Source organism: Chiloscyllium plagiosum, chromosome 11 (assembly GCF_004010195.1).
Source record: "Chiloscyllium plagiosum isolate BGI_BamShark_2017 chromosome 11, ASM401019v2, whole genome shotgun sequence".
NCBI classification, from domain to species: Eukaryota; Metazoa; Chordata; class Chondrichthyes; order Orectolobiformes; family Hemiscylliidae; genus Chiloscyllium; species Chiloscyllium plagiosum.
The window spans coordinates 50,983,954-51,007,119 of NC_057720.1; the positions used below are offsets into that span (position 1 = coordinate 50,983,954).

Sequence of the window (23,166 nt, forward strand, 5' to 3'; positions counted from 1 at the left end):
GATTGGCCCTAATCTTACTCTAGTCATTCTTTTATTCCTGCTTTACCTGGAGAAAGCCTTAGGGTTTTCCTTGATCCTATCCACCAATGACTTCTCTTGTCCCCTCCTGGCTCTTCTTAGCTGTCTCTTTAGGTCTTTCCTGGCTAACTTGTAACTCTCAAGTGCCCTAACTGAGCCATCACATCTCAACTTAAAATAAGTCGTCTTGTTCCTCTTGACAAGAGATTCATCCATGGCTCCTTCGCTCAACAACTTCCTCCCTGCTTTACTGGTGCATACTTATCAAGGATCCGCATTAGCTGTTCCTTGAATCAGCTCAACACTTCAATTGTCCCCACCTCCTGCAGTTTCCTTCCCCATCCTATGCATCCTAAATCTTGCCTAATTGCATCATAATTGCCTTTCCCCCAGTGGTATATGCTTACCTCTTACCACACGAAAGTAAACATTAACGAATTGTGGTCACTATCACCAAAATGTTCACCTACCTCCAAATCTAACACCTGGCTGGGTTCCTAGCCCAATACAAAATCTAATGTGGTCTCACCCTTTGTTGGCCTGTCTACATACTATGTCAGGAAACCCTCCTGCACACATTGTACAAAAACTGACCCATCTATTACTTGAACTATATTATTTCCAGTCGATATGTGGAGAGTTAAAGCCCCCCATAACAACTACCCTGTCACACTTGCTCCTATTGAGGATCATCCTTGCTATTCTATCCTCTACATCTCTGGAACTATTTGGAGGCCTATAGAAAACTCCCAACAGGGTAATCTCTCCTTTCCTGTTTCTGATCTCAGCCAATACTACCTCAGTGGATGAGTCCTCAAATGTTTTTTCTGCAACCGTACTACTGTCCTTGACTAACAATGCTGCACCACCCCCTCTTTTACCATTTTCTCTGTTTGTACTGAAACATGTAAATCCCAGAATCTGCAATAACTATTCCTGTCCCTGCTCAATGCAAGATTATTGCTAATCTCCTCTCCAATCTCTGTCCAGACTGTTTCCACCAGGTGGGAGGCTCATTGCTGAAGAAGAGCACCTCCCACCATTTCACTGACAGCCAGGAGGAGAATCTGCAGGACCATGGAACTGGTCTATGTGTTTATGCTGGCAATTGCAATAATACCTGTAAAGGCCTTGGATGTGACTTGAGATGGGGTGGAGTGCTAGGTTGCAAAGACAATAGATTTTAATGAAGAGGGAGTTTGGTGGGATAAATGCTTGAACAGGGTCTGAGTTTATGGAGGGTTATGAAGAATTGTGGAACAAATTGACAAAACTATAGAATGACTGGAGGTCAATATGGAACCTTGATATAGAGCCTCCCAACTTGACGAACCAGTCCCTTTATATCTTGCCTGGATACATTGAAATGTCTTCTGGTGACAGGATCCTCTAATGGAAACCTATCCCATCATATAAGTGCATGTTTCATATGCCGACCACTGGCCCTTTAAATTTTCACATGAATTTCATGGATGCTGGTTCCCGCATGACGCAGAAGTGGCACCTACTTACAGTTCCTGCATTGTAAACAACTGTTTACATGTGGCTCATAGATTCAGTGTATGCATTAATTGTGAAAGAAATAAAAATAATACATTAAAAATGACTGCAAATAATTTCTACAAGAGAAGAAAAATGAAATATGGCTCATTCTGTAAATTAGCACTTCGAAAGAATACAACTCTTTATCATTACCATGGTTGCCAGGACCACTATGGCATAATGATGTGTCCCTTCTTCTTCAGGAGGCTTGGATTCCAGTCCTGCCTGCTCCAGGGCTGGGGAATAATGTTTGTAACTGGGTTGATTTGGAAAAAACATCAAATGCTCTTGTGGTGCAGTGGCAGTGTCCCTGGACTAAGGCCTGGATTCAAGTCCTACCTGCTCTTGAGGTGTGAAATAACATCCCTAAACAGGTTGATTATAAAATATCTTTGTTAGTTCTGTTGGTCTAATAAAAAAGAAACTCATTAGTCCTGTTAATCTAAAATTAACTGTTTTCAGTTCAGATGTGTAATATTTCTGATTTTCTATTTTATCTTAATTTATTTATTTTTATAATGGTTGAATTTAACAGGATCTTCATTTATGTAACAGTCATGAACTTGCATGCACAGCACTGTAGATGTAATTTGCTTACTAACAGATACAGATTCTTTTGCAGAACAGGAGCAAGTAAAATGTACATATTCGTAATAGCCATTCGGCTAAACTGCTGTGTCACAAATGGAAATTGCAAAGAGTTTAGCAATCTAGCTGTGATGCTTGATAATGGTTTGTCCATAATGGCGCCACCATAATGAGAACAAAAATTCCAATTTAACCACAAGGCCATTTAATTCCATATTAAGCTTTCAGATTGTTTTGAATTTCTGTTTGACATGACGCCACTCAAAGGTTAATGTATTTTACAGACAATGAATTTAATTTCTTCTCACAGTAGCCAATTTGCCCATGCTATTTTACAAAATAACATATTAGCTAGACAGCATCAACCTGATTAAGTTTTGCTCACAGGCAATAAAAGCAGAGGTGAGTCCTTACCTCTTTGCCATTCCAAGGAGGTTACAGCTCCCCTTTATTTGTTATGCTTTGCAGTCAGGGTTTGAGCCAAAGGAGATCCTTTTAAGTGCGTCAAAATGTCACATTTATCGGAGCCAATGTTGTATCCAGCAAAGTGTGTTTTTCTCAGCTCCACTATAGGTTCTGACCTCAGTGTACTGCTGCTAATGCAAAATTGAAGTCTCTTTGCCAAGAAGGTGTTTGCGGCATCAGCAGCCAACTGCAGCCCAGCCATCTCGTCTAACTAAGGCGTAAGGCCTAATCTCATGCCAGGCTAAGTGTTACCTGCTTATGCAAGGAACACAGCATGATGTTTAGCAGACCAGCAGGAATTAAGTGGTCGGCAAAAATATGGAAATGTTATTGGAAATCTGCAAAATCCTGCACAGGTATTCAACCCAAAGACATGCTTTTGTTGGAATTGCATTTCACCTTTTAGATGAGGTTCCCGCATGTTCTGGTTGAAACTAGATCAACTGTTATCCAATTGCAGGCAAAATAAATGCATTAAAGTATATTTGGCATAAATAGTCACCTGTGTATTGTGCCTAGCTATACATCACATTTATTAATATTATATTTATGCATTACACTTAAAAATGACACTAATTAAAATATTCCTAAATTTAGTTACGTATTTGATTATCTCTATAAATATTTAGGAAAATACTATTCAGATATTTAAATTGATTTTATTTATATTCTGGTTAGGGAATGAAATTAACTAAATGAAAAAAAAGTTTAATTCTGTGCTTTTAATACAACAAAGCTGTTGGGATAATACTGTGTTAACAATCCAAATATTTTTATTTCTGTACTGATTCATGTGATCTGGGAATTACTTGATTTCATTGCCCAATCCTAGTTTTCTTTGAACTTAGTGGCTTGCAAGGCTATTTCACAGAAGAATAAAATATATATAGTGCAGAAAGCCCATCATGTCTGCAAAAGTTCTTTAGACCTATTGCCTGTATTTTGACTGAGAGCCAAACTCCTGCCTTTACTCCATAAGGTGGGCGGCACGGTGGCACAGTGGTTAGCACTGCTGCCTCACAGTGCCAGAGACCCGGGTTCAATTCCCGCCTCAGGCGACTGACTGTGTGGAGTTTGCACATTCTCCCCGTGTCTGCGTGGGTTTCCTCCGGGTGCTCCGGTTTCCGGTTTCCTCCCACAGTCCAAAGATGTGCAGGTTAGGTGAATTGGCCATACTAAATTGCCCTTAGTGTTAGGTAAGGGGTAAATATAGGGGTATAGGTGGGTTGCGCTTCGGCGGGTCGGTGTGGACTTGTTGGGCTGAAGGGCCTATTCCCACACTGTAATGTAATCTAAAATCTAATCATAACTCTGCATGTTATTCTTATTCAAATAATCATCCAGTGTCCTTTTGACTGCCTCAGTTGAACCTGCCTGTACAAGTTCAGGCAATTCTTTCAAACCCAGACCACATGCTGTTTGAAAGGGTATTTTTTTCCCCTCATCTTTCGTTTGTTTCTTTTACAAAATACTTTTAAACTGTAATGGCTGAAGAAACTCAGCAGGTCTGGCGGCATCTGTGGAGAGCGAATCCTTATGGAGAGTGTCAGCCCAACATGGCTAAGCACATAAGAAGGACGTCAATGTTGAACTTTTAACTTTATTTCCTTCGTTTTCTACTTTGTACCTCAGATTTTGTACCCAGGTACCCTTGTACCTAAAATGGCACCTGAAGTGGTGCCACTGTACACTTTTCACTGTACTCCTGTATCCCCGTACTTGAGTATACATGACAATCAATCTAATTCTAACACAATTAACATTTTAATTCTAGTGATAGTTCTTCAGAACCTGAGTTGAGTTTATATGACAATCAATGATAGTTTCATGGTTACCATCACTTGAGATCAGCTTTCAATTCCAGATTTTATTTATTGAATTTAAACCCATGTCTCTAGACCAGTAAGTGTCACATTGGTTCAAACCTGTGTAAATACATAAGAAGCAAAGTACTGTAGATGCCGAAATAAAAGCAAAAAAATAGTGAAGTCTCAAATGGTTAGTCAGATCTGTGAAAGCAGGAAAAAGCTGAATGGTTCATTTGAAATAGGCTATGTGATCAAAAATATTTTCATTTTTCTTTTTCCACGGTTAATTTCTGATCTGCTGAGTATTTCCAGAACACATTTTCACTTATTCATTCATGGGATTACAGCAAGCGTTGCTCATTCCTAGTTGTCCTTGAAAGGCTGGTGATGAGCTGTCTTCTTGAATGCTGCAGCCCATATGGTGTAGCTATGACCGATGTACTGTTAAGAAGGGAGATCCAGAATTTTTACACATTTACAGTGAACAAACAGTGACATAGTTTCAAGTCAGGATAGTGTGTGGCTTGGAAGTGAACTTGCAGGTGGTGCTGTTCCCATGTACCTGCTACTCTTCCCCTTCTAAATGGTGGAGCTCATGGGTTTGCTAGGTGCTGTTGAACATAGCTTGGTGAGTTAATGCAGTGCAACTTGTAAATGGTACACATTGTGTCACTCTGCATAAGCAGTGAAGAGACTGAAGGTTGAGGAAGATGGATGGAGTGCAAACGAGGGTCTGCCTTGTCTAGTATAGAGTTACGTTTCCTGAGTGTTGGAGCCATATGTATCAAGGAAATTGGAGAGTATTCCATCACTCGTGCCTTCAAGAGACTGAATACTGCAGAATTCCCAAGCTGTTCTCTCTTTTTAGTGACTGTATCTATAATACTACTGTTCGTACAAGAAGCCTTCCAGGTCTCTGCACTAACTGCTTCAGACTGACCATGTGTGACACCATTATTATGGATGGTGCTAATCACTCTCTTCTAGATATCAACCCTGTTATAAACATGTACAGAAGATCAGAAAGTGGGCAGAATCTGAGCAATGAAGGACTATGGTAAGACTTGTGGCAGAATCGGGTGACAAGTTCTGATGAGGATCATCATAGCGTAATAGAGATGTACAGCATGGAAACAGACTCTTTGGTCCAAACCGTCCATGCCGACCAGATATCCCAACCTAATCTAGTCCCACCTGCCAGCACCCAGCCCATATCCCTCCAAACCCTTCCTATTCATATACTCATCCAAATGCCTCTTAAATGTTGCAATTGGACCAGGCGCCACCTCTTCCTCTGGTAGCTCATTCCACTCGTACCATCCTCTGCGTAAAAAAGTTGCCCCTTAGGTCTCTTTTATATCTTTCCCCTCTCACCCTAAACCTATTCCCTCTAGTTCTGGACTCCTCGACCCCAGGGAAAAGACTTTGCCTATTTACCCTATCCATGCCCTTCATAATTTTGTAAACCTCTGTAAGGTCACCCCTCAGCCTCCGATGCTCCAGGGAAAACAGCCCTAGCCTGTTCAGCCTCTCCCTATAGCTCAAATCCTCCAACCCTGGCAACATCCTTGTAAATCTTTTCTGAACCCTTGCAAGTTTCACAACATCTTTCTGATAGGAAGGAGACCAGGATTGCACGCAATATTCCAACAGTGGCCTAACCAATGTCCTGTACAGCCGCAACATGACCTCCCAATTCCTGTACACAGTACTCTGACCGATAAAAGAAAGCATACCAAACACCTTCTTCACTATCCTATCTACCTGCGACTCCACTTTCAAGGAGCTGTGAACCTGCACTCCAAGGTCTCTTTGTTCAGCAACACTCCCTCGGACCTTACCATGAAGTGTATAAGTCCTGCTAAGATTTGCTTTCCCAAAATGCAGCACCTTGCATTTATCTGAATTAAACTCCATCTGCCACTTCTCAGCCCATTGGCCCATCTGATCAAGATCATATTGTAATCTGAGGTAACCCTCTTCGCTGTCCATTACACCTCCAATTTTGGTGTCATCTGCAAACTTACGAACTGTACCTCTGATGTTCGCATCCAAATCATTTATGTAAATGACAAAAAGTGGAGGACCCAGCACCGATCCTTGTGGCACTCCACTGGTCATAGGCCTCCAATCTGAAAAACAACCCTCCACCACCACCCTCTGTCTTGTGATTGTCTCCCTCCATCTGACATGAGTGGCATGGCAAGATTCTGATTAGGTGGATGCCAATCGGTTGTCTTTATTACTTGTTAAATGCCTTGCTAACTCCACGACTTGCCTCATCAATATTCAGAGCCCTATTTTACCAGATTTGCCAAACAAGAAAGCCACTGAGAAAACTTGATAATGAATCCAGAGAGTGTACCTGGCAGATTCAGCTCACCACTTACTCTGAATGACTTCCATGTTGGACACTGGGTGACAGGGCATGCTCCAATGCACCAGTCAAAAATACTCTTCCGTGGACATTGGCATCTGGATTCAGCCAATTTATCTTGACCATCCTGCCTCTTGTACTATGCACAGGCTCTGCACTCTCTAAGCGTAGAGGGCCAGCAACAAGCATGGAAAGGCTGTAGTGGGGATAGTCTGTGCACATGGATAGGCAACCAGCTTGCAGACTGGACCATGCTGCATCTCAGGAATGATCATTTGTTCTTTTATCCCTTGGTGACTTGGCACCTACCTGCATATTCACAACATCCCTGCTTTGCTTTAATATGCCAGTTAGTGCAGTCAAAGGAACAGACAGCTTACCTTGCTGCTAAGCAGTCCACAGCCGAGAGAACACACATCATGCTGTATAACAGCATGCTTCATCAACCCACACTTGCTCTATGTGCCAACAGCTCACATGGTGAACACACTGCATGCACAACAAGCAAGCAGCCATGTCTTAAAGTCTTAAGACAGTAATTCTCAGTGAAGTCCATGAAGGCAGTCATCAGTCAGGGGTCCCAGTTCAGTAGGTCGAGGGCAGTAGTCCGGGGAGTTGGCCAAGGCCAGACATCTAGTCAAGGGAGAGTTGGTGAGGGAGCCCATGCTTCTACTGTCCACGGAGTAGGTCACAATCAGTTTGTTGACACCTCTGTGCTAAATCCAGGAGATTATCCAGGGTTTAATGCAGTTGGAAAGATATATAGTGGAGCGGCATGGTGGCACAGTGGTTAGCAATGCTGCCTCACAGCCCAGGTTCAATTCCCGCCTCAGGCAACTGTCTGTGTAGAGTTTACACATTCTCCCCGTGTCTGCATGGACTTCCTTCCCACAGTCCAAAAATGTGCAGTTTAGGTGCTAAATTGTCCATAGTGATGGTTGAAGGGGTAAATGTAGGGGAATGGGTCTGAGTGGGTTGCTCTTCGGAGGGTTGGTCTGGACTTGTTGGGCCAAAGGGCCTGTTTCCACATTGTAAGTAATCTAATCTAATAGTCACCAATTAATGTCTGCACTGTCTTGTATAGTGCTGTCCAGTCATGCTGGTAAGGGAATTGGGTCACAATCACTCCATCAGTGCAAACTAAAGGAGAAGGGATCGGGGTGGGGGGGGTGAGGTGAAGGTGGGGTCACTCCAGCAATGAGCCTCAGCAGCTAAGTCTTTGGGGTAAGATGGTGGAGGTTCTGGGCAAGGGCACAGTACTATTGTGAAGGCGGAGCAGGATTTGCAAGGAGAGAAAACTGTGAAGCATTCCAGGGAAGGGTGTAATATGGAAGAGGTAATCATCCATTATCAGAAGCACCTCAACTTCAAAGTAGTGGGGCAGTGAATTACTACACCAAGTATAGTCATCTCATATAAAATGACCTGAGTACGTTAGAGCCCGGGTGTCCTTGGAGAAGGAGCACGCGGTGTTGACCAACACCCTGGAGTTGTTCAGGGAGAGGTGGGCGCCGCACGGAGTGGAGTGCATCATTTCTCCCTCCAATTCTATTTTGATTTAGTCCCTACCCTCCCCTTCACTGTTTTGATCACACAGCACTGCCCTTTGATGTGAAGGGCAGTGTTTGTCACTGGCCACCCGGGTGTTTTCCTATCTTCCTGGTGGTGGAAATTGAATAAAGATTCGTGCACTTTGTGTCTTTCACTGTGTCTCACACCTGCGCACACACACCATGGGTGCTGGGGATAAAATAAGCACAACCGCACTTAGGTGGTAGTGTGGGTGTTAAATTAAAAAAAAGAAAGAAAAAAAGAATGACCTGAGTGTTAGCGTAGGCAGATTGAGGTTCATGTTAGATGGGGACTTGGGTATGTATGAAGCCAGTGGAATTCATAGGATGGGCTGCTAGGAAGGGGATGTGGATATTTTGGGGGCTTTCCTGACGTGGTCAGACTGAGGCTGGAAGCCACTTGGAGAGAAGCACTTTACATCTTCTATTGTGATGCAAATCAAAAATGTGCAATGGGAAGAAAATTGCTGCAAGAACACTTTAATGTCCAGGGTAGTGTGACTCGCTGTGTGAGGGAGGGGGCTGCAGCACACATTGTTCACAGGGCTTTTAAAGGGAACAGCTTTGGACACAGGCCCATGAAAAATATAGCACACAGGTTAACAGACTGCCTTCTCATTTGCCCTCCTACAACATTGACCCTCTCTGTGTGTCACACCTCCCTATCACAGCCACTGCTGCACAATTCTTTGACAGCTACATCTTTTGTATACAGAAGAAGCTGTTGAACGGGTTTGGGCACTGGTTTCACCAGGACATAATGCCATGTGGACACATTGGTCCTCCTGCTTTTGGAATGTGCAGGAGATTCTCCGTGCAGACGTCCATCCATTGAGCCTCGTCTGTGATCATGAAATGCTGCAGATACACTCATAAACACACGTAAAAAAGTTAACTTCACAAATATGGAGAAATTGATTGTTAGGAAATAAAGTTTCTTCACCCATGCCACCAAAATGCCTTCAATAGGTGCTTTATTTCTCTGCCTCCAACTAGTTCTCAATGTACTCCCTGGTCCTGCAGCTGGGATGGAGCCTGGAGGTTTGGTAAGGTGACCCTCAGGGTACTTGCATCTAGTTAGGCCAGACAGGCCAAAGATCCTGTTGTCAGAGACAAGTTGACCTTTCTCAGCTTGGACTTCCTAGGATCAGAGGAGTCAGGTATAATGGCGATGTTTGGCCTGGCCACCTATGCAATGGCAGAGTGAAACCACTGAGGGGTGCACGTGTTTGTTCTGCTCCAGTTGGGTATCTCCCTGGCACTGTCTTGTCTCCTTGTGAAGAAGAGCCACCTGGACGGCAATCCAACTGCTCCACATTTCTGTGCCCTTGGCCCTGGTGACTCGAAGGTGAGGCAATGGGTTCAGGCACATGCATCTCTCCAGCAGACCTGGAAGATACTGGACCTGGAAGATACTGGACCTGGCACTCCATGGCATACACCACTCTGTTCATGAAGACAGATAGATATTAGGTCAAAACGTGTGGTGCCGGAAAAGCACAGCTGGTTAGGCAGCATTTGAGGAGCAGGAGAGCCAATGTTTCGAGCATAAGCTCTTCATCAGGAATGTGGAGGAGGCCCAAGAGGCTGAGAGATAAATGGGATGGGGCATCGGCTGGGGGAATGTAACTGGAAATGCGATTGGTAACTGGAAGTGAGGGGTGATGGTGATAGGTTGGAGAGAAGGGTGGAGTGGTTAGATGGGAAAGAAGATGGACAGGTAGGACAGGTCAAGAGGGCAGAGCCGAGTTGAAGGTTTGGATCTGGGATAAGGTGGGGGGATGGATAGATGAGGAAACTGGTGAAATCAACATTGATCCCATATGGTTGGAGGGTCCCAAGGTGGAAGATGAAGTGTTCTTCCTACAGGCATCAGGTGGTTAGATTCTGGTGGTGGAGAAGGCCCAGGACTTGCATGTCCTTGGTGGAGTAGGAGGGGGAGTTAAAGTGTTTGGCACAGGGCAGTGGGGTCGTTTAGTGCGTGTGTCCCAGAGACATTCTCTGAAATGTTCCACAAGTTGGCGGCCTATGTCCCCAGTATAGAGGAGACTGCATTGAGAGCAACGGACACAGTAGATGATGTGTGTGGCGGTGCAGGAAAATCTCTGCCAGATGTCCTTCCAAATGACAGAATTCACCACACTAATACAGTTTGTGAGCATCCCATATTGTTGTCTGCTGCTGCTGTTCTGCCCTGTGCATGTGGGTGAAGTCTTTAATTGCCGACACTTCAGGATCCTCTCCTGCCTGCGGCTGATCAGGTGCTGATCTCTGGCAGACTACCGAGTATCTGCAGCAGGGTATTTCTTCTTCGCCAAGCTGTGGTGCTGTCGCAGTGAGGTGCTCACCAAACTGTGCACATACACTCTAAGTCTATAAGTCTATGGTTCCCACCAAGGTATCAGTATCTGGGTTGGTGAGGGGTTCGGGAAGCTGCCTAGCCAATGATTTCAGTGCAATCTCAGTACTCTCATCCTCAAAGTTCCAGGAGGGGGCTTCTTTGGCAGATTCTTCCCATGAGGCAAAATGCAACACATTTACAAGACAAACAAATTGTGAAATTTAATTTTGAGTACTGGAGGCTGTAAAGTACCTAAGTATAAAATGAGATGTTGAGCAGAAAATGACAGGAGTCCTACCTGTCCTACCTGTCCATCTTCTTTCCCACCTAACCACTCCACCCTTCTCTCCGACCTATCACCATCACCCCTCACTTCCAGCTACCAATCGCATTTCCAGCTACATTGCCCCAGCCGATGCCCCCTCCCATTTATCTCTCAGCCTCTTGGGCGGCACGGTGGCACAGTGGTTAGCACTGCTGCCTCACAGCACCTGAGACCCGGGTTCAATTCCCGCCTCAGGCGACTGACTGTGTGGAGTTTGCACATTCTCCCCGTGTCTGCGTGGGTTTCCTCCGGGTGCTCCGGTTTCCTCCCACAGTCCAAAGATGTGCAGGTCAGGTGAATTGGCCATGCTAAATTGCTCGTAGTGTTAGGTAAGGAGTAAATGTAGGGGTATGGGTGGGTTGCACTTCGGCGGGTCAGTGTGGACTTGTTGGGCCGAAGGGCCTGTTTCAACAATGTAATGTAATCTAATCTAAAAAAACAACTGAATTTCTACTTAGGCATGTTACAGCCTTGAGGACTCAAAATTGAATTCCACAAGTTCAGAGCATGACCTCTGTCCTCTATTTGCATCGCATCCACCCTCTCCCATGTTTGTGTCTTGTTTGCAACTTGTTGACTTTGCTGTCAGCTGAATGGACACATTTTCTTCTTTTCATACCTTCATTGATATCCATTTTGCACCTCCATTTCTCTTTTGCTTTGGGCACCTTCACCATCTGTTTCACTTGCTCCTCCTCCCCCTCTGTCTATAGCATAAAAAAGCACCATTTTGCAGCCCCTTTCAGATCTGCAAAAGAGTCCTATCAGACTTGAAATGTTAACTCTGTTTCTGTCCCCACAGATGCTACCAGGCTTGCTGAGTTTCTCTAGTACTTTGTCTGTATTGAAGTAGTAAGTAAGTTATGTGAGCAGTTTGTTTCAGGATTTCATAAAAATACATTCACTAAAAAAGATAGCTGTGAGTGAGTGCAAACATTTCTGGAAAGAAACTGAGTACGGCCATGAAAACTGAATAAAGAATTTTGAAGTGGCGAACAATGAGGGTTGACTATCTGTACGGTTGTTGTGGGTATAAAGGTTGTATCTGTATTCCTGATATCTGCAGCAAGACACTTTTGCAAGTAGTTCTTAAATAATGTAAAGTACATTATGTATTATTCAGTGATGACCACAATAAACAAATTGCAAAAATAAAACCTATGATGTATCGAGCTGGGATCACTGTGGGATCTGAATTGTCTGGTATCACCATCAGCTGGGATCATGCTAATAGTAAGTAATTGTCTGTCAATAGTAATAGCGTGTATCTTATATTTACAAAAGGAAATATGACATGAAGGATAACAAATCTTCTAGAAGTAAAATATGTTGAAATAGGTCATATATTTTATCATCTGAGCTAAATAGAATAAAGCAGACAGAAAGTTATTATTATACTGTGGCCCAGTTCTTCTGACTGGAATTTAACCATTACAGCATTGTACTGTAAAAGATGCACAATGGGACCACTCAGAAGTCTTGATGCACTCGCTACCCAGATAGACTCCCACCAAGATCAGGCAGGTTCTGTATTTTTCAAAATGGTCAATTCAAAAATCTAGGAAAGAAATGTGGAGCTTCAATTTAAGAGTAAAATAGCAGATTAATAATTGTGATAACCATTCCTTGGGAGATTCGATGCATGGTATTATACATGTGCCTAATCTCAGTCAGTCACTGATGCTCAACAGAACAGTTTAATAATTTTTCTGGACGTTCAAAGTTTTAATTCCTATCCTGGAACAGTTAGTTAGATATATTAATATCCAATACTCTCAATTTCTTTTGGTTATAGCGAGTTTTAAGAAGATTTGTAGCTCAGGTTGAGGTTTTGGATGTTGGTTTGCTCGCTGAGCTGGAAGGTTCATTTCCAGACGTTTCGTTACCCTACTAGGTAACATCTTCAGTGGGCCTCTGGTGAAGCAATNNNTGTTTGGCTTGTCCTAGGATGGATGTGTTGTCCCAGTCGAAGTGATGTCCTTCCTCATCCGTATGTGAGGATACTAGTGAGAGAGGGTCATGTCTTTTTGTGGCTAGTTGGTGTATGTGTATCCCGGTGGCTAGTTTTCCGCCTGTTTGTCCAATGTAGTGTTCGTTACAGTCCTTGCACGGTATTTTATAAATGACATTAGTTTTGCTCGTTGTCTGTATAGGGTCTTTCAAGTTCATTAGCTGCTGTTTTAGTGTGTTGGTGGGTTTGTGGGCTACCATGATGCCAAGACATCTCGGAAAGAACTAACTCCACCCCACCACCACCACCTTACAACCCCGAATTATATCGCTGATGTTATTTCCAGAATTTTGCAAGGTTGATCAATGGGTATTTCCTTAGGGGTTTTCCTAAACAGCTGCCATAAGTCAATGGAAGATCAGCACAACCTTCAAACATATCTGAACATAGTTTCATCCAATCTTCCAAATTACATCAGCTAACTGGGTAAAGTAACCAAAAGATGTAGGTTTACTCGCTGAGCTGGAAGGTTCATTACCAGACGTTTCATTACCCTACTAGATAACACCTTCAGTGGGCCTCCTGAATTTACTCCTTTTTTTCTAGTAGGAGCACACTGAAATCACATGTGCTGCCAATAGCAAGTCTATAGACCAAATAATATGTTACACATGTCATAATAGTGGTGTTGTTGGCAGGCCAGCAGGACTGAACATGTTGTTATTTTGTGGACTAGGTGCAAGAAAGTTGGAAAGGAAGGAGGTGGGCAATCGCATTTGGGGTAGGGAGGATACCCTTCCAGGGACAACCCAACTCCCCCTCCCAACCTACTAAGGTGTTCATAGTTCCATTCTCTGAGATTCACACAATTGTCAAAACCTGGACCCATCTCAGATCCCTTCCGGTCCTAATCATTTTGAACTTAACCATGTGCAGCTATCTAGTCTTTCTGTTCCTTCTCCTGTTTCTATGGCTCTTGTGGCACTGTGGTAATGCCCCTGCCTCTGGACCAGGAGGTCTGTGTGATAATATCTCTGAGCACGTTGATTAAAAAAACAACTCCTCCTTGCCTGTCCAGCCCACTACTGACTGTGGCATTGACAGATCTGTTGCAGCTGGCAATCAGATTGCCAGCAACTGTCCAAGGTGGGATTTCTATCCACTGAGGGGTGAAGTTCCACTCTCAACCAACTTAACCCATTCACAGCCGCAGGGTAGGGTTCCTTTCAACGGGTTGACTTCCATACAATTCTCCTTCTGGGACAATTTGCCTCCTTCACCTATATTAACTGCAACAGAGGTGTGTTATGCAAGTATATTGCTGGATACCATGTTTTGCTCCATGAGTTACTCCCTGTAACTCAAAATCCTATCCAATTTGGCTAAATGTCCCTGATCTTCCAACAGTGTTCTTTGGAGCTGAGAGGAGGGTGCGGTGTGCAGGGGTGAAAACTGCATCAGGATGAATGCCTAATGCATTTCCATCATTGGGAACATTCCTTATGAACACAGACATAAATCAGCTATCCCCATCTTGGAAGTGGGAACCGAGTAAGACTGTTACGGATTAAGTTTGATTTTATGAAACCATCTGTACTGTCCTCACGATGTGTGGACCCCAGCCACATGTAAAGGCTCCAGATTTGTGGAGGTAGCCTTCCGATGGCAGTTGGTAAGGTATTTGGAGTTGGAGGCTCCATACCTCAAGAGAGGGGGCCCACCAGGAAAAGCTGTATTTGCAGCTCAGATAATCCATCCAGAATGGCACCCATTGTGCATGGATGAATCTGAACTGCTGGCCCACTAATTGGCCAGGCAGCACTGGGAGCCTGGCCTGACAAACATGCAGGTCACTAATGTTTACATGAAAATTTCTTTACCACTTTGTATTGAATGATTGCAACAAATTATAAATTATTATGTTTAATATTATGCTGTAAATTAGAAGGGATTGACCCCGAAATCTTGTAAGATGTCAGCACGGTCATGGTGGGCCATGGGGCCTGTTCCTGTGCTGTATTGTTCTATGTTCTGTGTGCTAAGAGAGTCCTCAGAATACCCAACACATGACTGATGAGCAGCTACACTTGGTTTGGAATCTTCCAAAAAGATTTCCAACAATGTCGCAGTAATTGGATGGCTCTAACTCTGCATAGTCACCCAGGAAAGGTTAGAGGGATTAGATCTTGCTCCAATTTTTGGCAATCATAAAACTGACCCCTGACTTCCAAATCCGAACACCCCTAAATTCTGCTGGACTGTTACCCAACTCAAAGCACTTCCGTATTTGATCCTCCATTGACCCATCACTGACCCCACATCCCCTCTCCATACTGACCCCTGATATGACACCTCGCCTTCAGCCCGACACTGCTCCAACCTGACCACCCCTACAACTCTTCCTTGACCTACTCTTTTATGCTCTTTACTTACCCTGTACACTCATTCGGTCACCTTACCCTCTCTGTGACTTGGTGTCTTACTCTTTCATCCACCAACCTGTCATGCTACCATTGTTCCATCAACCCCATCATGCATGAATTTTCCACCCTGTGCTCTCAGCCCTTACTTTCCTCCTATCTAACACCTATCCTAGTCTCACACACTCAGGTTCCACCTTACCCCCATCTGGTTATCGGTCACACTTCCCGCTCACCCAGTCTTTTGTTATCTTATCCCCTCAACTACCGACTGCCACCCTAACCCTTACACATTCACCTGCCGTTCTACCCCTTATTCAACTGGCACCCTAATGTTTCAACCACTCACCTGCCACTCTACCCTGTTACCCACTTACTTTATCTGTGTGGCTTCTCTATTTTGTCAAAATGACATTGGGATCTTCAAACTCCATGGTATGGCATTTGCAGCTGTATAAAGGGAGTATGATTCAGCTTCCAGCACTGCACTGGAAGACTCCATAGTCAGGAAAACTCTCTGTTTCTCAAGAGATTTGCTGTTGGATTTTGGAAGTCTGGGTGAGGAACACTGAGCTCAGGCACAGAGCAAGTAAAAGAGATCATTCTGACAATTCAACTGACTCTGATTGTCGCTCTTCAGGATATTCAGCCCATTGTTTTATAGGATAGAAAGAGATTTCTTTTTCCTTGTAGTGTCTAAACAGGATATTGTCAATATTATTGTGTGCTATTATAACATTTGTTGATTTAATAACTCAGCAAACAGAAAGAAAGGAAATGTGATTCTATTAGCTTTAGATCAATAAGCGCAGGGAATAGCAATAGGAGAGCTGAATGCTAAGATGTCGCTTAGTGTAATTTGAGTTCAATGATTTCTATGTATTCTAATGTCGTGCTAATTTCAGAAGAAACTACATTTACAATGTTGCATGAAATCCTTGATCCCCAACTTGAAATCCACATTGATATGTTGAAGAAGCTGTAGAGAAAAGTAACAGAAGGCTGAATCTTACATGACTTTGGCTAAGTGTCAATATTGTCACATTTCATGGAGGGTTACTCATCATGAGGCCTAGCAAGATCTCTTGCTGTATCTTACCAAACTCGTCTATGCCCCTGGACTGATCTCAAAGTCTGCCCTTACCTTACTTTGCTGGGTCACCCTAACCAAAGACTAGCTCTCTTGACTTGACTGAGGACTGCTGACAACCATGATAAGTCTCCTTGTTTTACATGTGCTCTAAACAGCATGCCACTAGAGCAGTACTATGAGCCTGGTGTCTCTGACTGAGACAGGAAAGGCAGAGTAAGGCAAGGCTAAGATACTGCGAGCATCCAGGTATTTTCAAAGTGAGTCAGCGCTAAGTGACTAAGCAAGCAGCCCAGAGATGATGAAGAAGGGTTATCAGACTTAAAACATTAATTTGGCATTCTTAACACAGATGCTGCCCAACCTGCTAAGTTTCTGCCGCAATTTCTGTTTTAGTTTTAGCCCAGAGAGGCTTCCTCATCCAATCCATGAGCTGGGTACATGTCATGAGACACATAGTGACCTGGCTGCTGCACTTACCGGGGAGGCAATGGCCGAGTGGTATGATTGCTGCACTGTTAATCCAGAGACCTAGGTAATGTTCTGGGGATCCAGGTTTGAAGCCCATCATGGTTCTTAGTGAAATTTGAATTCAATAAAGATCTGGAATTAAGAGTCTAATGATGACCATGAATCCAATGTCGATTGTCGGAAAAAGCCCTCTAGTTCACTAATGTTCTTTAGGGAAGAAACTGTCATCCTTACCTGGTCTGGCCTACATATGATTCCAGACCTACAGCAATGTGGTAGACTCTTGACTGTCCTCTGGGCAGTTAGGGATGGGCAATAAATGCTGACCCCGCCCTCATCGCTTGAATGAATTTTTAAATATTACAATGATAGTTACCTCGGGCCATCAGGTGCAACATTGAAGAGCGGAAGTATACTGTATCTGTATGGAGTATACTGTACCTGTATGGAATATACTGTATCTGTATGGAATATACTGTACCTGTATGGAGTATACTGTATCTCGATGGAGTATGCTGTACCTGTATGGAGTATACTGTATCTGTATGGAATATACTGTATCTGTATGCAGTATACTGTATCTGTATGTAGTATGCTGTACCTGTATGGAATATACTGTATCTGTATGGAATATACTGTACCTGTATGGAGTATACTGTATCTCGATGGAGTATACTGTACCTGTATGGAATATACTGTATCTGTATGGAGTATACTGTATCTGTATGGAATATACTGTATCTGTGTGCAGTATACTGTGCTATACAGGATCAGAGAAGTGCCACGAATGTTGTTTGAGGTTGACACGTATCAGATGCCGTTGTACACAGATGAAGGGTGAATATAGCCAGTGTCCATGGTGTGTGCTCTGAGATGTTAGTGAGTCATGTCCCGCATGAGGTCTTTTGGAGTAGATGGAAAGCTGATGTCGACAATGCTGATGTCCATGTCAAGAATTTTTAATGTTGATTTTGCTCATGTCAGGTGGTGTGATAGAAAACTGCATATTAATGAGGTGAGAGGTGCGATTTATAAAATTATTAACAAGCAATAATTCTCTTAATAGGTAACTTGCCACTACCATCAAAAGTCACAGTGAATCTGTATGAATGACTTGGAGGTGTCGGTGTTGGACTGGGGTGTACAAAGTTAAAGATCACACAACACCAGGTTATAGTCCAACAGGTTTTTGTTTTGGAAGCACTAGCTTTCATAGTGCTGCTCCTTCACCAAGTGGTTGTGGAGTATAAGATTGTACGACACAGAATTGATAGCTATATGGCTATATTATATAGGTATAAATTCTGTATCTTATGATTTTAAAAATCCACAAACACCTGATGAAGGAGCAATTGTCCAAAAGCTAGTGCTTCCAAATAAACCTGTGGATTATAACCTGGTGTTGTGTGATTTTTAACCATCTATATAACAGCTTAGTAAAATCACCTGTTGAACAGTTTTGGGCTTCAGATTATAAAAAAACACACAAAGGCAATATAGAGAGTGTGACACAGATTCACTCAGTTGCTGCCTGATAAGAGGAAATGATATAAGAGAGTTGGAAAATCATTGGGGCTAACAGTCTGGGGACAGAAGAAATGAGAGATGGGGTGATTAGGCAGAAGTATTTAAAACAATGAAAGGAGCAGACTGAATAGATGGAAACAGATTAATTCTGGTGATTGAAGGATTCAGAATGAGGCGGCATAAATTTTTTTAAAAGGTTGGACGTAAGAACATTTGGATAGAAAACATAAGGACTGTTTTCACACAGAGTAATGCCACCATGTCAATGTATAAGAATTGCTTAGATAGGCATTTGAGGAAAAAAAAAGGTGTAGAAGGATGCAGAAATTTGGCAAGACATAAAGGATAAAGACCTTTCCTACTATGCAAGATTAACAGTAACATCAACTGGATTGGATGAAACAATCTTTTAGTTGACATTGTGAGATTTTTTTTGATGTACTTCTGCATCATTTTTGAGTGTTTGAAGTTGTTTAATGAGCATGGCTTTTAATTGAAATTCATTCTATGATGTTTTATTTATTATGATTGATTATTCAAAACCTAAACTCAGACAGTGAAGGTTATATAGAATTTGAATGAGCTGTACATCTACCCATGAGGTAACAGTATTTAAAAATTAAATGGACAATTTTACTTCCTCTGGAAGACCAAGAAAGAAAACAAAAGTATAATCTTGAATGTTTAATTAGTGGGCCCGAAAACTGAATCCTATCAACGTTATCCTTAGTAATAAAATGCTGAAAATATTCATCACATCAGGCAGAATCTGTAGTTGGTGAAAAAAGTTGACATGTGAGGACAATGATTGTGTCAGAAGTGGAAAAATCTAAAAATGGAACAGGTTTTAATAAGTGCAGAACCCAGCAAAGGGAAGGCCTGTGATAAGACTGAAAGCTGAGAGAGATTGAATGATAAAATGGATGACGGTGCAGACAAAAATAAAGGCAAAGGAAAGAAAACAAAAGAAGAGTGGATGGAGGAAGATGAGGAGCAACAGAATCATCACCAACAACAACTGTTCAAAAAAGAGCAGCAGAGATTATTGTCTGAAATTGTTAGAAGCAGCATTGACTCCAGAAGGTTGTAAAATACTAAACTGAAAGACAAAATTTTGTTCCTCGAGCTTACCTTGGATCCTGTTGGAACGGTGCAGGAGGCCGAGGACAGAGAGATCAGAGTAAGATTAAGTAAAGAATTAAAATTACATTTTGCATTTTGCAGCCACGCTTGTTTTTCTTTTAGCAGATTGGAACAGATAATGCTTGTTATTTGGTATTGGAAATTATGTTTTATGCTACCTACATGGAGCTTTACCATATTATGAAATTTAAGGGGGCAATTCTAAACTAATCTGGCAGAAACTTGCTCATACAAGGTCTGTGCTGGTTTTTCACCTAACTTGATGCTATTCTATATTGACGTCAAGAAGGATTAAAATAGCTGGGTGAAAAATCAATATTTGACTCTGTTTTCTGCCAGATGGAATAAATTAAAATGACTCCCCCACTCCCCAACCCCCTGCTAATGTTTTGAAGCTCTTGTTTCACACACACTAACACTATAGTGAACATCACTTTTATTGCTCTCTGCAAACTCAGTGCACCCAGGATATCTTTGGACAAAGGTGGAAGTAAGAGGAGCTCTTAATTACAAAAAGCTGGAGGATTATTTAAACAATTCTGTGATTAAGATTGGTAAACAGTTAATAGAATAAGCCTGCTGGGTTATAAGGGAATCAATATTTGTAACAGAATTATTAACAAATACATTCCAAGAATCAAGAATTATAGTGTAAATGACATAAACATTGCTCTTATAAATATTAACATAAAATCAAAATAGGAGCAAGAGAGGGCCGTTTGGCCCCTTGAGCCTGCCTTGCCCTTCAGTAAGATCATGGCTGGTAATTTTGTGATATTTATCAAAATCTTCTGCAATGGTTAAATTTTGTATGATGCACTATGTTTGTTAACAAACTAAGTAAAATAGGTAAGCTTTTTCTTTAACTCTATTGGAAAAAATGGTCCTCCATATGAATCTGGTAGGTGGGTAAATTTTGCAAGCCTTCGTTCTCAATAAAAAGACTTTCTTGACAGAAATGAAATGGAAATATAAGATCAAAAGAAATAGGTCATTCAACCCATACAGACTTCTCCATCATTCGATAGGATCATGAATGATTTGATTGTGGCTTTAACTCCACCTTCCTGTCTGTCCTACATAAGCCTTCACTCCCTTGTCAATTAAAAATATGTCTAACTCAACCTTGAATATAATTAATGACTGAGCCTTCATTGTGCTCTGTGGAAGAGAGTTTAAATAGCAGCAACCCTCTGAGACAAGAATTTTGACCTTATCTCCATTTTTGGGGAGATCCCTAATTTTTAGACTGTATTCCCTAATTATAGATCCCTAAAAATAGGAAACAACAGCTCAGCATCTATCATATTAGCTCCTCTCAGAATCCTCAATATATTTTAATAAGATCCCCCCCCCCACCCAAATCTACTTCTTTTAAATTCTGATGTGTATATGCCCAATTTGCTCAACCTTTTCCACCGCAGCTGGAGCTGGATGAACATTAGATCATCTGGGAGGTGGAGGGTAATAGAGAGGAATTACAGGGAGATAGTCTCACCTCAGGTACAGGAAAAAGGTAGATAGGTTACAGTCAGGGGACAAAAAGGGAACAGGCAGACAGAATAGGGATCCTCTGTGGCCATTACCCTCAATAAGAAGTATACCATTTTGGTTACTAATGGTGGGGGGATCAACCTACCAGGGGAAAATCATAGTGGCCAGATGTCTGTGGCTCAGAAAGGAAGGGAGGGAGAATAGTGATAGGAGACTCAACAGTTAGAGGATCAGACAGGAGATTTTGTGGTTGTGAATGGGACTCCTGGAAGGTAGGCTGCCTCCCAGGTTCCAGGGTCTGGGATGTCTCTGATCGAGTCAACAAGATTCTGAAGGGAGAGGATGAGCAGGTAGAAGTCATGATGCACATTGACACCAATGACATAGCCAGGAAAAGGGATGAGGGTCTATAAAGTGATCTCAAGGAGTTAGGTTGGAAACTAAAAAGCAGACGAACGGAGTAGTAATCTCAGGATTACTACCGGTGCCATGTACTAGTGAGGGTGAGGATAGGAACAGGGAGGAAGCATGCTAAACACGTAGCTACAGGGTTAGTGTAGGAGGGTGGACTTCATGCACATAGATCATTGGGGTACCTTTTGAGGAAGGTGTGACCTGTACGTGAAGGATGGGTTGCACTTAAACTGGAGGGGCACCAATGTCCTGGGCAAGAGATTTGCTCGAGAACTTTGGGAGGTTTAAACTAGTTTGGCAGGGGAATGGGAACCAGAGCTACAGATCAGTGGAGAGGGTATTGTTGAATGGGCAGAAACAGAATGCAGGAAAGATACACAGTTGATAGGACAAAGGGATGGGTTAAAGTGTGTCAGTTTCAATACAAGTAGCATCAGGAATAAGAGTGATGAACTTAGAGCATGAATCAGTACTTGGAACTGCGATGTTGTGGCCACAATGGAGACATGGATTTTATAGGGGCAGGAATGGCTGCTGGATGTTCCAGGGTTTAGATCTTTTAAAACACCCAGTCACTTTACTGGGTGTTTCTGTAGAGTCCCCTTTAGCAGTAGAGAGATGGAAGAACAAATTGGATAACAGACTTGTTTTTTGGGTAACTTCAACTTCCTCAATACTGTTTGGAACCTCCTTAGTTCAGATAGTCAGGATGGAGCCAATTTTAACAGGGATTCCTGACTCAATATGTAGGCCAATGGGGGTGGTGGGGGCTGGTGGCCATATTGGACTGGTTCTAGGCAATGAGTCAGGCCAGGTGTCAGATCTCTTGGTGGGAGAGCATTTCAGTCACAGTGACCGCCTGTCTCATTGCAACTGCCTCACCTTTACCATAGACGTGGAGAAGTATAGGAAGAGACAGTATGGAAGGGTATTTAATTGGGGGAAGAGAAATTATATTGCTATTATACTACAGGAGCTGTGGAGTATAAATTCAGATCTAAATTGTGAAATGCACAACTGAAATGGGGAAGCTGTATAAGGACCACTTGTTGCGACTGTTAGATAACTTTGCCCCACAGAGAAAGGAAACAATGGTAAGGTGAAAGAGCCTTGGATGACAAGAGAGGTGGCGCTTCTCGTCAAGAAGAAGAAGGAAGCTTACTTAAGGTCGAGGAAGCAAGGACCTGACACAGATTTAAGGGATTACGTGGTAGCCGAAAGAACTCAAAAGTGGACTGAGGAGAGCTAGTTGGGGGCACAAAAAGGTGGGAAGGATTAGGGAAAACTGAAGGCGTTCTATACTTACATGAGGAATCAGAGAATAATCAGAGAGAAGGCCGATCAGGGATAGTGGACAGAACTTGTGCCTGGAGTCTGAAGAGGTAGAGGAGGTCGTGGATAAGCTTTTTGCTACAGTATTCACTAGAGACAGGGACCATGTTGATAGTGAGAACATGGTGGACCAGGTTAATAGGCTTGAACAGATTGATATTAAGAAAGTGGATGTGCTGGAAATTCTGGGAAGCATTAAAATAGATAAAGCTCCGGAGCCAGACCAGATATATCCAAAGTTATTACGGGAAGTGAGGAATGAGATTGCTCTGGCTATGGTCTTTGCATC

At 42.7% G+C, this 23,166-nt stretch overlaps 1 protein-coding gene across 5 annotated transcripts in view; it reads left to right on the forward strand.

Annotated features, from left to right (window-relative positions):
- Window positions 1-23,166, forward strand: part of dab1a (DAB adaptor protein 1a) — a 687,756-nt gene that overhangs the window by 321,630 nt on the left and 342,960 nt on the right. The gene's annotated exons all lie outside the window — the stretch shown is intronic.